This window comes from Carassius carassius, chromosome 33, assembly GCF_963082965.1.
Source record: "Carassius carassius chromosome 33, fCarCar2.1, whole genome shotgun sequence".
NCBI classification, from domain to species: domain Eukaryota; kingdom Metazoa; phylum Chordata; class Actinopteri; order Cypriniformes; family Cyprinidae; genus Carassius; species Carassius carassius.
In genome coordinates, this window is record NC_081787.1 from 4,634,340 (window position 1) to 4,647,110 (window position 12,771).

A 12,771-nucleotide genomic window follows, 5' to 3' on the forward strand; every position below is an offset into this window, starting at 1 on the left:
ACTGTTATTCAGTTTTTCTTGCATATTCACTGATCAAAAGTTATAAATGATTAAATCGTATTGGTCACACTTTAGGATCAATCTTCAATATTAGCTAACTATTAACTTTGACATTCGACTAGAATATGGTCATGCAGAACAAGGCATTATGGGCATATGTTCAAGGCATATGTTCTTTATAACTACTAATAAACAGCCGATATGCTAGTAATATGCGTGCTAACAAATAACTAGTTAATAGTGAGAATTGGTCCCTACACTAAAGTGTTACCAAAAATAAATTAACAAAAATTAATAATAATAACAATATGTACTGGCCTATTATGTGTGTTTGTGTGTTTCCAGTAGTGTGGCTCAGCTGGCTGGTGTTCCTCGTCTTATCACTGTCTGGGTCAACAGTCAAGGTGTCACTCTGCAGCCTCTGTGAAGATCTCCAGCTAAATAATTATCCAGCTCAGAAATTAGGCTGCAAATTCATTATCCTGAACTATAACTCAGCTAATGTGAGATATACCGTATTATCCGGACTATAAGTCGCACCTTTTTTCATAGTCTGGCTGGTCCTGCGACTTATAGTCAGGTGCGACTTATTTATCAAAATTAATTTGACATGAACTAAGAGAAAACATTACCGTCCACAGCCGCGAGAGGGCGCTCTATGCTGCTCAGTGCTCCTGTAGTCGAGACACCCCTCGCTGCAGACTGTAGCGCGGTGACGTCACGTATGAATGCAGTTTTTGTAACATGGGAAATATGATTTTCAAAAGACAAGTTGCTATCTAATATAACACCCAGATTTTTGACTGTAGAAGAAGTAACAGTACATCCGTCTAGTTGCAGATTGTAATCTACAAGATTCTGTGTAGTTTTTTTTGGTCCAATAATTAATATCTCTGTCTTATCAGAATTTAATTGGAGAAAATTATTGGTCATCCAATCATTTACATTTTAAACACACTCTGTTATCTTAGATAATTTAGAGGTTTCATCTGGTCTCGTTGAGATATATAGCTGAGTATCATCAGCATAACAGTGGAAGCTAATTCCGTATTTTCTAATAATATTACCAAGGGGCAACATGTATATTGAAAATAGAAGGGGACCTAGGACGGATCCTTGTGGCACTCCATATTTTACTGATGATAAATGAGATGACACCCCATTTAAGTAAACAAAATGGTAGCGATCGGACAGGTAGGATCTAAACCATCTTAGAGCCTGCCCTTGAATACCTGTATAGTTTTGTAATTAATCTATGAGTATGTCATGATCTATGGTGTCGAACGCAGCACTAAGATCAAGTAAGACTAGAAATGAGATGCAGCCTTGATCTGACGCAAGAAGCAGGTCATTTGTAATTTTAACAAGTGCAGTTTCTGTGCTATGGTGGGGCCTGAAACCTGACTGAAATTCTTCATACAGATCATTTTTGTGCAGGAAGGTGCTCAATTGAGCAGACACAACTTTTTCTAAAATTTTAGACAAATGGAAGATTTGAAATAGGCCTATAATTTGCCAGTTCACTAGGATCTAGTTTTGGTTTCTTAATAAGAGGCTTAATAACAGCCAGCTTGAATGGTTTTGTGACGTGACCTAAAGATAACAACGAGTTAATAATATTGAGAAGCGGTTCTTCGGCTACAGGTAACAACTCTTTCAGTAATTTAGTGGGTACAGGATCTAATAAACATGTTGTTGGTTTAGAGACAGTGATAAGTTTATTTAGCTCTTCTTGTCCTATATTTGTAAAGCACTGCAGTTTATCTATGGGTGCGATGGATGAAACTGAAGTGTTAGATGCTGTAGAATCTACATTCGCTATTGTATTTCTAATGTTATCTATTTTATCAGTGAAGAAATTCATAAAGTCATTACTATTTAAACGTTGGTGGAATATTTGAATTAGGTGGCAACTGGTAATTTGTTAATTTAGCCACCATGCTAAATAAAAACCTTGGATTGTTTGGTTATTTTCTATGAGTTTGTGTATATGCTCTGCCCTAGCAGTTTTTAGAGAGTGTCTAAAACCCACACAGGACTCTCCTCCTGTGATTCCTCACACAGCCAGGTGGACAGTCTTTAAATATCTCACTGCACCGTATGCACTGGGTCAGAGAACATGATGCCCGGAACTCAGGTTGTATTGTTCAGACAATGCACTCCAGTTCACGACCTCCAGTTTCACTTTACATAAAAAAACAAACAATACTAAAGCAATATTAAATCATTTTGAAGAAAGGCAGAAAGGCCCTACAAGGAAAATATTTTAAATGTATTTTTAAATATATTATAGCATGGTGTTAGAAAAAGTGTTATTTGCTTAGTCTGTAAACTACCTAAAAAATGTAATTTATAACCAGCATTAACATCAACTAAATTAATAAAGTTTGTCAAGACAAAATTTAAGTTGGCTTGGCTTGAGAAAGCATGCCCTGAAAGTTTGAAGTCTTTTTCAGTTTGAAAATTTTACAGTTGAGGGCTATACAGTCTGTCAGTGAAAGAATACAGATAAGTACAGTACTCTAGCCACATGAAGGGGGAATTTCTTCTCATTGACAATGTCCCCAAAAGGTCATATTAAGACATATGAAGGTCAATTTAAGAGGTAACACTTTACAATTAGGTGTCATTGGTAAACACTAGATAATGTATTAATTAATATGAACTAACAATGAACAATACATGTGTTACAGTATCTATTAGTCTTTGATAATGTTAATGAAAAAGATTACAAATATGATTTTTTTTTTTTGCAATGCTTGCAACCATCAATGGCATTACTTATATTAATAAGGTCTTTCTGCTCTATTTTAAGACATCTTTAATAGTTCAAATGTTTGAAATCGCACACATTTGCAATGACACTCTCTATGATTATGACCAAAGCATTCTTACAATTAAAAGCAATTTAAATGCAAATTTTTAAGAAAACAAAAGTAATATCTCATATCCACCATACGAAAATCCGGAAGTGAATGAACCTGGATATGCGCATTAATGACAGTCAATACGGCGCACAATCGTATTTATGGTAAATACATATACGTTACTGCGCATGCGCGGTAAACACATACGTCACGTACATACGTGACGTACATACGTGAAGTACATACGTGACGTCACCTCGCTACAGTCTGCAGCGAGGAGTATGTGCTGTAGTCTACAACTGAAAACATAGAGCACCCTCTAGTGGCTGTAGACGGTAATGTTTTCTCTTGGGTCTAAATAAATGTGACTTATAGTCCAGTGCGACTTATATATGTTTTTTTTTTTTTTTTTGTCATCATGACGTATTTTTGGACTGATGCGACTTATACTCAGATGTGACTTATAGTCCGAAAAATACGGTAGCTGCTATATCTGTCTGTTATCTGCATGTGTTAGTTTAACCCAGGTGCACCAGTGGATTTTGATTGCAGTGTTTCCGTGCTTCAGGGCATGACGGCTGAGTCAGAATTAGGGCATTCTTGGTCTTTTGATAAACTCCATATGAGCAGGCCAAACTTATGTAATAAAGCCATAACATGTGACTGTGCAAGTACGTCTAAAGTGTCTATCAGGCTTGCTACGACTGCCAACACAAATATGAATGTATGACAAACAGAACTTGTGCTGGGCTCAGAGGTCACAATCCAATCCAATAGGTTTTGCCCTTTTGAAGTCATTCTGGTCACACACACATAACTATGTTTCTCATTCTGCACGTACCGCTGACTTTCATATGGAAGCACTGTTTGCCAATATAACAGGAAACTCTGTTGTAAGGAACTAGATAGATGGATGGATGGACTGATAGATGGGTGAATGGATATATAGAGGAACAGACAGATAGATGATGGATGGCTGGGTGGATGGAGGGACAGATTATTGGATGGATAGTTCAAAATATTTAATTTTAAACTATAAGAATCCATTTATGATGGATAGATGATTTTTTTTTCACTGCATGTGAAATCATTCTCTGTTTATTTTCCAGTGGGAAAATGCTAGTTTTGTCCCACCGTTCCGCATGGAAGGCATCTGCATGAGGTATAATTTGCAAGAGAAAAGCTCCAAACATTTACAGCCATTGGAAAAGAACGATAGACCACACAGACAAGCACTGCGTGCCAGTTATTGTGATTACCTCCCACTCACAGGCTCCGGCTTGATGACTTCCCCCAGTCTGAGATGTTGATGAACGGAGTGATAGTACATTTTATTCCCTTAATTCCACACCATTGCAATGAATCTTGCATTTACATATGGCGACTGTTTCAAAGTGTTCATTTTTGACATTTTGATTTTGTATTTTTTCAAGTTGAATGTCAGTTTAATCATTTTCCATAATGGAATGTGTCTAGTTCTGATGCAGATAATGGGAATTGTTTGTACTCTTTTAGCTCTCATTAAATATTTATTTTTTCCTACATGAACAAAAGAGAGTACAGGACAGTGTAGGAATCATGAGGACAGGTGGTCTCAGGGACCACAGTGTGAAGTGTTTGTCGATTCGAGCTGGTCGAGTGTCTGCAGCCCCAGACAGCGCCCTCTTCTCATGTCTGCTTCAGCTGTTATGTAACTCACCACCTAACCCTGTTCTCTCTTTCTGTTGCTGATTGGCCCAAAAATACCTTGAATTTACATATACTTTCCAAACTGGGTGTTTGAGAGTGAGCTCTGGAATTCTTTACTGATTTACTTCTGCTGTTGTCTTTCGTTTGCATTAAGCTTTAGAAAGCTTAACCACATTATTAGAGTCCGCTCGGTTGCATTAAAGGAGGATAAACTGGATAGCAGGGGCCCAGAATGCAGTTTGTTTTTGCCTGAAATACAGGCGAATGATCCTGTGAGAAGGAGCTTGTGTCAATAAATTGAAGACTGCTCAGGTTTCTGTTTGTGGATATCATATTATGTATTCATGCTGGCTTATGCAAAAGGGTTTCAACAACAAAATTGTCCTGTTATGCAATGTACAGGGCTCAAGATGCATCTAATCAAATCGTGGGAAAGATATTTTACCCATATACAGACCACAGTAAGTCTAAACGTGGAGTGGTTAGAGTTTGCAGCCTCTTGAATTTTGTTTGACTAAAAGTGCACTTGGTTTCAATAAATCCTATAGACCACCAAAGATGGATGGTAAACATTTTTAATCTCGCAAGGGTAATGAGCTTTGAAATCAAATTAGCAACATTTAGATGCCCTTCTGGATAACCACATTATAGGTTTGTAGTTATAAAATCACATACTGAAAGAACTCACACTAGCGAATATCACACTAGCGCCGTTCTGACAACTGTGCAGCTAACCCATGTGCTGATGTTTTAAAGGTTCTGATATCATACACTGCTTTTTTTTCCAAGAGGAAATAATAAAAAAAAAAAAAAGATTATAACGAGACATGGCTGAAATTAATCCCATTCAGTTCTGTAGCCTGTCCTGTATCTTTCTCTTATCTTAAGTCTGATGTAGTCGTTGGTCAGGTAATGCTCTATATTCTCACAGAGGCCTTGGTTAATGTCATTTCAGGTCAAATCAGCTGACCAGACAGAATCGCAATTACTGTAATTGTAAATAGACACACACACACACACACACACAGGTTTTGACAATAATTAGGATGATGTCATAGTCAAATGCATGAAAAGCCTCAGAGCTGGAAGAATTGGGTCAGTCTTTGAAGTATTTGCGCAAGACTGAACCATCAATGAAACTGAAATCAAAATTAGTTATGTGATATGCAATTAATTAATCAAATGAATTGCATCCCTAAGGTTGTGGGTTCGAATCTCGGGCCGGTAATACCACAACTGAGGTGCTCTTGAGCAAGGCACCGAACCCCCAACTGCTCCCCGGGCATATAATAAATATAATAATATTAAAATTATAATTTGAAAATAATATTGCATTTTATATTATAATACATTTTGAAATAAAATGCTGTATGTGATTAACAATAGATTATTTCAAAAAGATCCCATAGAGACATATACATGAAAAAACGCTAAATAGCAATGAAATGGCTGTATTTCTGTGACCATTACAAAATTATGTTCAACTGTTGCCATTTTGTCTTGCCGAGCGCCAAACACACTATAATCATCTTAATCTGTATTTTAATGTACTCCAGTCCAGATTTTATGTCAGATTAACTTTTTTTGGGTAATTTTAGCTAGGTGCAGTTTGATGCATTTCCACAACTACTCCAATCTTTGGAATCAAACCTCTCCTGTGTTTGGTCTTGGACGGTAGATGAAAGCTGCTTGTTACAGGGATGTGACAGGGTGCTCCAGTTCTGCCAGCAGCTCCACTGTAACAAATGTGTTTTACAGGGTAGGTTGTTTTGTCTGGGCTGTTTTCTTTGTGGGCTCCTTGCCCTGCAGTCATTTTACTCAAAGGAAACCTTGCAATGTCCTTTCTGTTTCATTTTCTGAGACTTATAAGGCTGCCACACTTTTGTTCTGCTTTGATTATGATTATTCTTTGTGCCAGTTTGTGTATGTACATTACAAATGTCTCATTTAAGCTTTGAAAGGATCGTAAACCACTAAACATACAGCATAACAATTATTTTCTACATTTGACACTGAAATCGAAGCCCTGAGGTGAGAGTAACAGGGAGACAAAGTCAGCTAAATGTTCTGTCTAAGGGACAAGGAACAAGATAAACAAAATCTGCCCCTTTTGACAAATACTCGATTGCCAATGGAAACAGTCCTTGGGATGGTGTTTAAAGAGTGATGGATTGAGGGACTTTTGTCCATGCGTTTCTGGGAAATTATTGATGCTATAAAGCTGATTTGGTTTGCTTAGTTTAGTAGTTGCTTGAACTTGACCACTCATTTAAAACAGTGGGAGTTCTCCGCACATGACCTGTGAGATAGAGTTCCTTGGACACAAAGCGGATTTGGAAAGGGAGCGCGGGCGTCTTTCCAACTAGGACAGAATGTACCGCACCAGTCCGCTCGCATGCATTTATGTGCATGCAGCTGTCATTTCGCACTGCTCATGAATCAATGCAGCGTTTGAGTTTGTCATTGGCTTTGGTGTCAGCTGTGTGCAGTAGCTGTTGATGGCCAGACTTAATGTTTTGCACCTTCTCTTGGACAAACTAGGCTTTCAGTGCTGGGGAGAGAGAGGGAGGGCTGATACTCTAATCCTGTGCTGCATGCATGTGTTTACACCTCCTCTCTTATATCATGTGCTCTCATGTGCACTGAGTGGCTCTTATGCAAAGAACTTTGAGTTTGAATGCACAAAGCACCACGGATCAGGTTCATTTTGGTAGAGTTAAAAGAGATTATGTTCTGAAATGTTTTTAGTAGAACTTCAACGGAACAAACATCAAAATGTCTTACTCAGCATTTTTTCCTAAACAAAACTATATACAGTATGTCATGTGTATTTAAACACTAATTTATGTAGACTCACGTTACAAGAATCTAGAGCATCAATAGCATCATAAAATATTTTTTTGTGTACATGGAACAGGTCGTCTGATGCGGCTTTGTTAGTCTCAGTTACCCACAAGAAGTGGGAAGATTCTAGCATATGTGAATGTATAAAAAGTACACACACACACACACACACACACCAAAATAGTAATATAGAGTATATATAAATAAACTGACTATTAAGAAAATTATTAATAATTATTAAAATGACTAATTGTCTATTAGCTATTGGACATGATTTCTATTTGTTACTTTCAGTATAATAATAATAATACATTTAAAACAATTATTCAATATGAAGTATAATATAAAATTATATTTAAATCAAAGTATAAATATTTGATACATTCATAAATACACATATTATATAATAATAATAATAATAATGATTATGATTATGATGATTATTATTATTATTATTATTATTATTATTATTATTATTATTGCTGACAATAACAAAAAAAAATATAGCCTATAAAATATATTTCTGAAGAAAAAAAAAACAGTAGACCTTTAAAAAAACAGACCCCCACCCTCTCCTTAAATCTTGTTGGGATCAGGGGGATCTCATGAGAGTGGAGGCCCATGGATTGAAAACTTTGAAAAGCATTTTAATGTGTTTCCCACCTGCAGTTTAGCAAGAGCACTTGTGCATCACTTGAGCACTTGTGCACAGCTCTTTCTCAGTTGTGAATGGGTCTAGGCCCTCTATCTAAATGTCCTGTCTTCTCAGCATTCCACACCTTTCCTTCGACCTAGCTGGTGATTTACGCTGTATGCTCACATTTACACTGTCTTCTATCTTTTTAATAAGAACCAATTGTAAAGCTTCCTCTGCACGTCTAGCATAGTGAAAGCTGAAATGTATCTTCTTCTTAAAGGAGAGTGTGAATCCTCAGTAGGCCCGAGCCTTGTTTGTTTTCTAATTGCATTACTTCAGCATTGGCTGCCAAAATGCTGGTTAAAATTAGGAGTGTGCAGCATTTTCAATGCGCCAGCACTGGAACCCCTCCAACTAGAGTAAACGTGGATGATGAGCAAAAAAACAAATGTGGTTAATAATTAGACATCACTGCTGCATCCGGTCATTTTTTATTTGTGGACAGAGAGATAAATCTTTGATTGTATAAATAAAACTACCCCATTAAATCCAAGAGATCAGAATGCCTTAGCAGGCGAGAGTGCCAAACAGAGCATCCGCTTGGAAACACATTAGAGTTGTTTGGGTTACACAGTGTCAGAAGTTCCTATTTAATGATTTAGACTGTGGATGGCATGGCAAAACACAGTGTTAATGCATGTGGCGTGGAGGATTGTACTTGGATCAGAAGCCTGTGCACTAATTTTGTTCAAACAAAATGGCTACTTAAATATAAAAACAAGTGTTCAATATATGATGAAATATGGGCTTTGTTCATTTTTCTGCATTGGTGTGTCTGCATCTTTCTAGAAGTAGATGACCAGTCATTTGTATTGAAAAGATTTATTTATTTAATTTGTAATTTTTTTTTTTAGGTTTCTGGTTGATGAAATTCACTTATCCAACCCCTTTAACATCATGTCATGGTTTGTCATTGTTTTTAATTTGGTATTTTTATATTATACACATTACCAATTTTTTTTTTTTTTTTTTTTGATAAAAAAACTAAAATCCTATTGCAAAATGTAATTTACGTCAGGCATGGTACTAATATTTATATAGTTTATTTATTTTTGGCTTATATGTCATCACTCATGTTGGTTGCTCAAGTGTGGAAAGACTGGGAAGGAGTGAGGCTTTAATTTTACTATGTGCAGGTGTACTGCCAGCGGCTTCCTGAATTCAGTTGAAGTCGGTGTTTCAGTAAAATAAAGTAGCCTTTTAAATCCATCAAACATTAGACAGTGAGCTAAAGTGTGACTTAAATGTTTGAACATTTCTACCTGTCAAACAGGCAACAGATGAATACTTCAGAAATGGTGTTTATTTCCTTCAACCACTGAATTCATTTTAACGTAATTTTAGTTTGCATTTATTGCTGTTTTAATCTTTTAGTAAGAGTTTCATCCAGGTTAGCCAGAACGTTAAGTGAACCTGAAAGCTTCGTTCACTTGCTGTGTTAAGGCAGAGAAGAGTTGGCTATTATATAGTGCTTTCTTTAATACCACATATCTGCCCTGTGGCATTTCACATAAAAATGCCTCTCACACACATCTCTCATGCTTGGATCGTTTTTAAGTGTCTTCTTTGCAGTTTGAGTCTCACACGGTTTGCAGTTGAACTGTTTTCATCTGTGTTGATGAGATATGGATATATTTATCATGCATACAAGAAAGGCGTGTGTTGAACTGGTTGTAAACTAGGACCAATCTCCCCATCTGCAGTCAGTAAACAAGGGAATGAATGCATTTTATAAAAAAGTTAACAAGCCAATGTGCATGTCCTTTTCTATGCAAAGCCCAGGCCCAAGAGTGTTGCATTCTAAATATGAAGTGTGCATGTGTTTGTGTAGGATTGTAGTCTTGTGTGACCGAGGGTTACAGCACACTAATAATTTCTAGCATGCTTGTGTGAAGCACTGCCTTTCCCAAACCACAGCAGTGTTGTAAAACTCTCTAGGGAACACTGCTCCTCCTCATTCGTTTGAAAAATGCTGTATGTTGAGCATATGGGACAGGTGGGAAATAATTACTGTGTCAAATTATATGAAGAAACAAATGTTCAGGGAGCCATAATGGCTCGACTTCATCCTGCATTGCACTGTAAGCACCATGCAGTTAGTCTCGCTCTTAGTTGTTCTTACACCATGACTTCAATTTTATGACTTCCCATATTTCATCTTTAACAGCGCTTGAGGCATCAAAACAAAAGCAAAACCTAGTTGGATATGTATGTGTTTGCATTGAAACACTTGAAAATCAGCTTATTTCATGGCTTTTAAGACCCAGATGTAATACTCATAACCTTGTTTTCATGGTAATTAATCTGCATTGTGTCACGTTCATCTGAGATTACCCCACTTTGCTATAGTGACTTTAATGATTCGAATTGCAGAAGTTCGTCCGCTTTGCTTGACATAAAGAATGCTGTAAATTTCCCACCGCTGGTCTGTTAGAGGCGTTTCTTCCCCTGAAGGTGTAAACAGGAAGAGAAACTGATAGGCTAGTATTTGGCAGAGCTCAGACTAGATAACAATCTCACACATCTTAACATTGTCTAAAGACATTCATTAATAAAATTTACAAAAACATTACAACACGAAAACTCACTCTCAATTGACACTTCGTCAGGAGTTTGATTGACAGGTGATCTGACCAATCATAACACAAAATCTGCCATGTTGTCTGACAAACAAAACAGACATGAGAGAAGATTTATGTCAGTGGACTTAAACTTGAAAAATATATTTTTGTATTTTTGAATTTGAAATAAGATACCTTCTGATGTTCACTCATGTTTATTATGTGATATAACTAGTAAAGGTGATAAGTGAAGATGATCAGTTTTTGTGCCGCTTGAACTGATGCGCTACAGTGATCTGTCACGACCTTTGTCATGACAGTGATCTAAATTTGAAAGCTGATGTCAAGGTAGGCTTAATTGTGTTCATTACACTAATCCCATCTTAATTACAGTAGACATAGGGCGAAAAGAAGCTGGGTTATATAACTGTCTGGAACATCAACATCTGATTAGTATGTTCATATGTCTCAGATCCCAAATGTCTTAGATGGATAAACAAGGTTGCATCTTTTTGTCTTTTATTGAATATTATAGAACTAGCTTCTAATCCTCTCTTACATAATTATTATATATTTTTTTCACTTCCCACACTAAGGCAAACAGATCCAAGAAGATTTATTTAGTCCTTTAGAAATGAGCGCAGGCCTTGCCCTCAGGACTAACACATTAAAGGACTTACCCTCGTGTTGTTGAAAACCATATGACTTTCTTTTGTGAATCACAAAAGGAGATTTTCTGAAGAATTTTGGTCTCTTTTTTCAATATAATTAAATATTTTTTAGGACTCGTGCCTAAGTGTCATATAAGAGGCTCATCATGTGTGGTTCTACCACAATTAGGTGCAGTATGAGAGATAACACAATGACCTTGTCATTGCATTGGTGGTTTAAGCCATAATTTTCCCTTATGTCACACCATTGTTTAGAAGCATTTTTGTCAACTTCTTTCCACGTCACAGGGGCAAAAGTTCCTTAAATAGTATCTAGCCTGGAAGCTTATGAATCCTGCGTTTCCTGGGGCAGGAAAAACGGAATGTTTTTTGTGGTCAAAAATAAGTTGTACTTTCTCAATGCCTGCTAAATTAACATTCACTCACTCATGGTGGGAATATCATGAGAGATTGGTGCGTACATCACTCATTAGCCTCCACACCTAGCAACCAGATCAAAATATTTAATATAGGACACAAATTATAACATGCAAGCATTGACCAGGTGAAGTCATGATCCTACTGTAAATGCAAGTGTTGATGGACTAAAGAGCAACAACGACGGGCCCAGCTGTCCTTCTTTTCTACTTTAGAAGCAATTATACAGACAATGGCATGGATGATTCACCTGTGCAGAGATCAGGCTAACTGCGCTCCAAGGCCTCTGTTATTGGATTGAACCGGCGTCATAAGGAAGAGATGAACATCCCGGTTGTGTTTTTGAAAACACCCACTTTTAATAATACCCACCCTTGAGGTAATATGCAGTGTTGTTTACTGCATTTAGTTTCATGTAGAACTAAGCATTGCCAAACCAAGCAGATCCACAGCTTTGATTTTTCCATAGTCGTGACAGGCTCCAAACATAATTCAGAAAAATACACAATTTTACAATTATGCTGCACGCATCATTAATGCAGTGTAAATAAGTGAGGTAAGCCCAGTTTCCAGATTTTTTTCCAGCATCTTCAAAGCTGTTGTTGTGGAATGTAATCAAGCAGCTGCGTGTCTCAGAAACGAATCTTCCAAACCCGTATGTCTACCAAGAAAAATGAGCCTCAAGGAACTCAAGGAATTTTTTCTTTCTTTCTTCTTTCAGTTCTTCAACATCTGAGATCTGCAGAATTAGATTTTAGATGATGATTCCTGAAAAAGAACACCAGACTGTTAACATGCAAGATTATGAAATGTTGAATCTTAAGGAGAGATATACTTCAGTGGCAGATGGCCTCAAATTATCTTAATTACGATTTATAAGATCGTTTTTGGGCAATTACATCAACGCAAACCAAACCAAACAATAGCTCATAGAAGAGACATGGTGATTGCTGATTTCACTCCCAGGGAATCCCAGTGCTGATTGGCTGAGAGTCACACTCATCTCAAACAGGCACACTGGTATT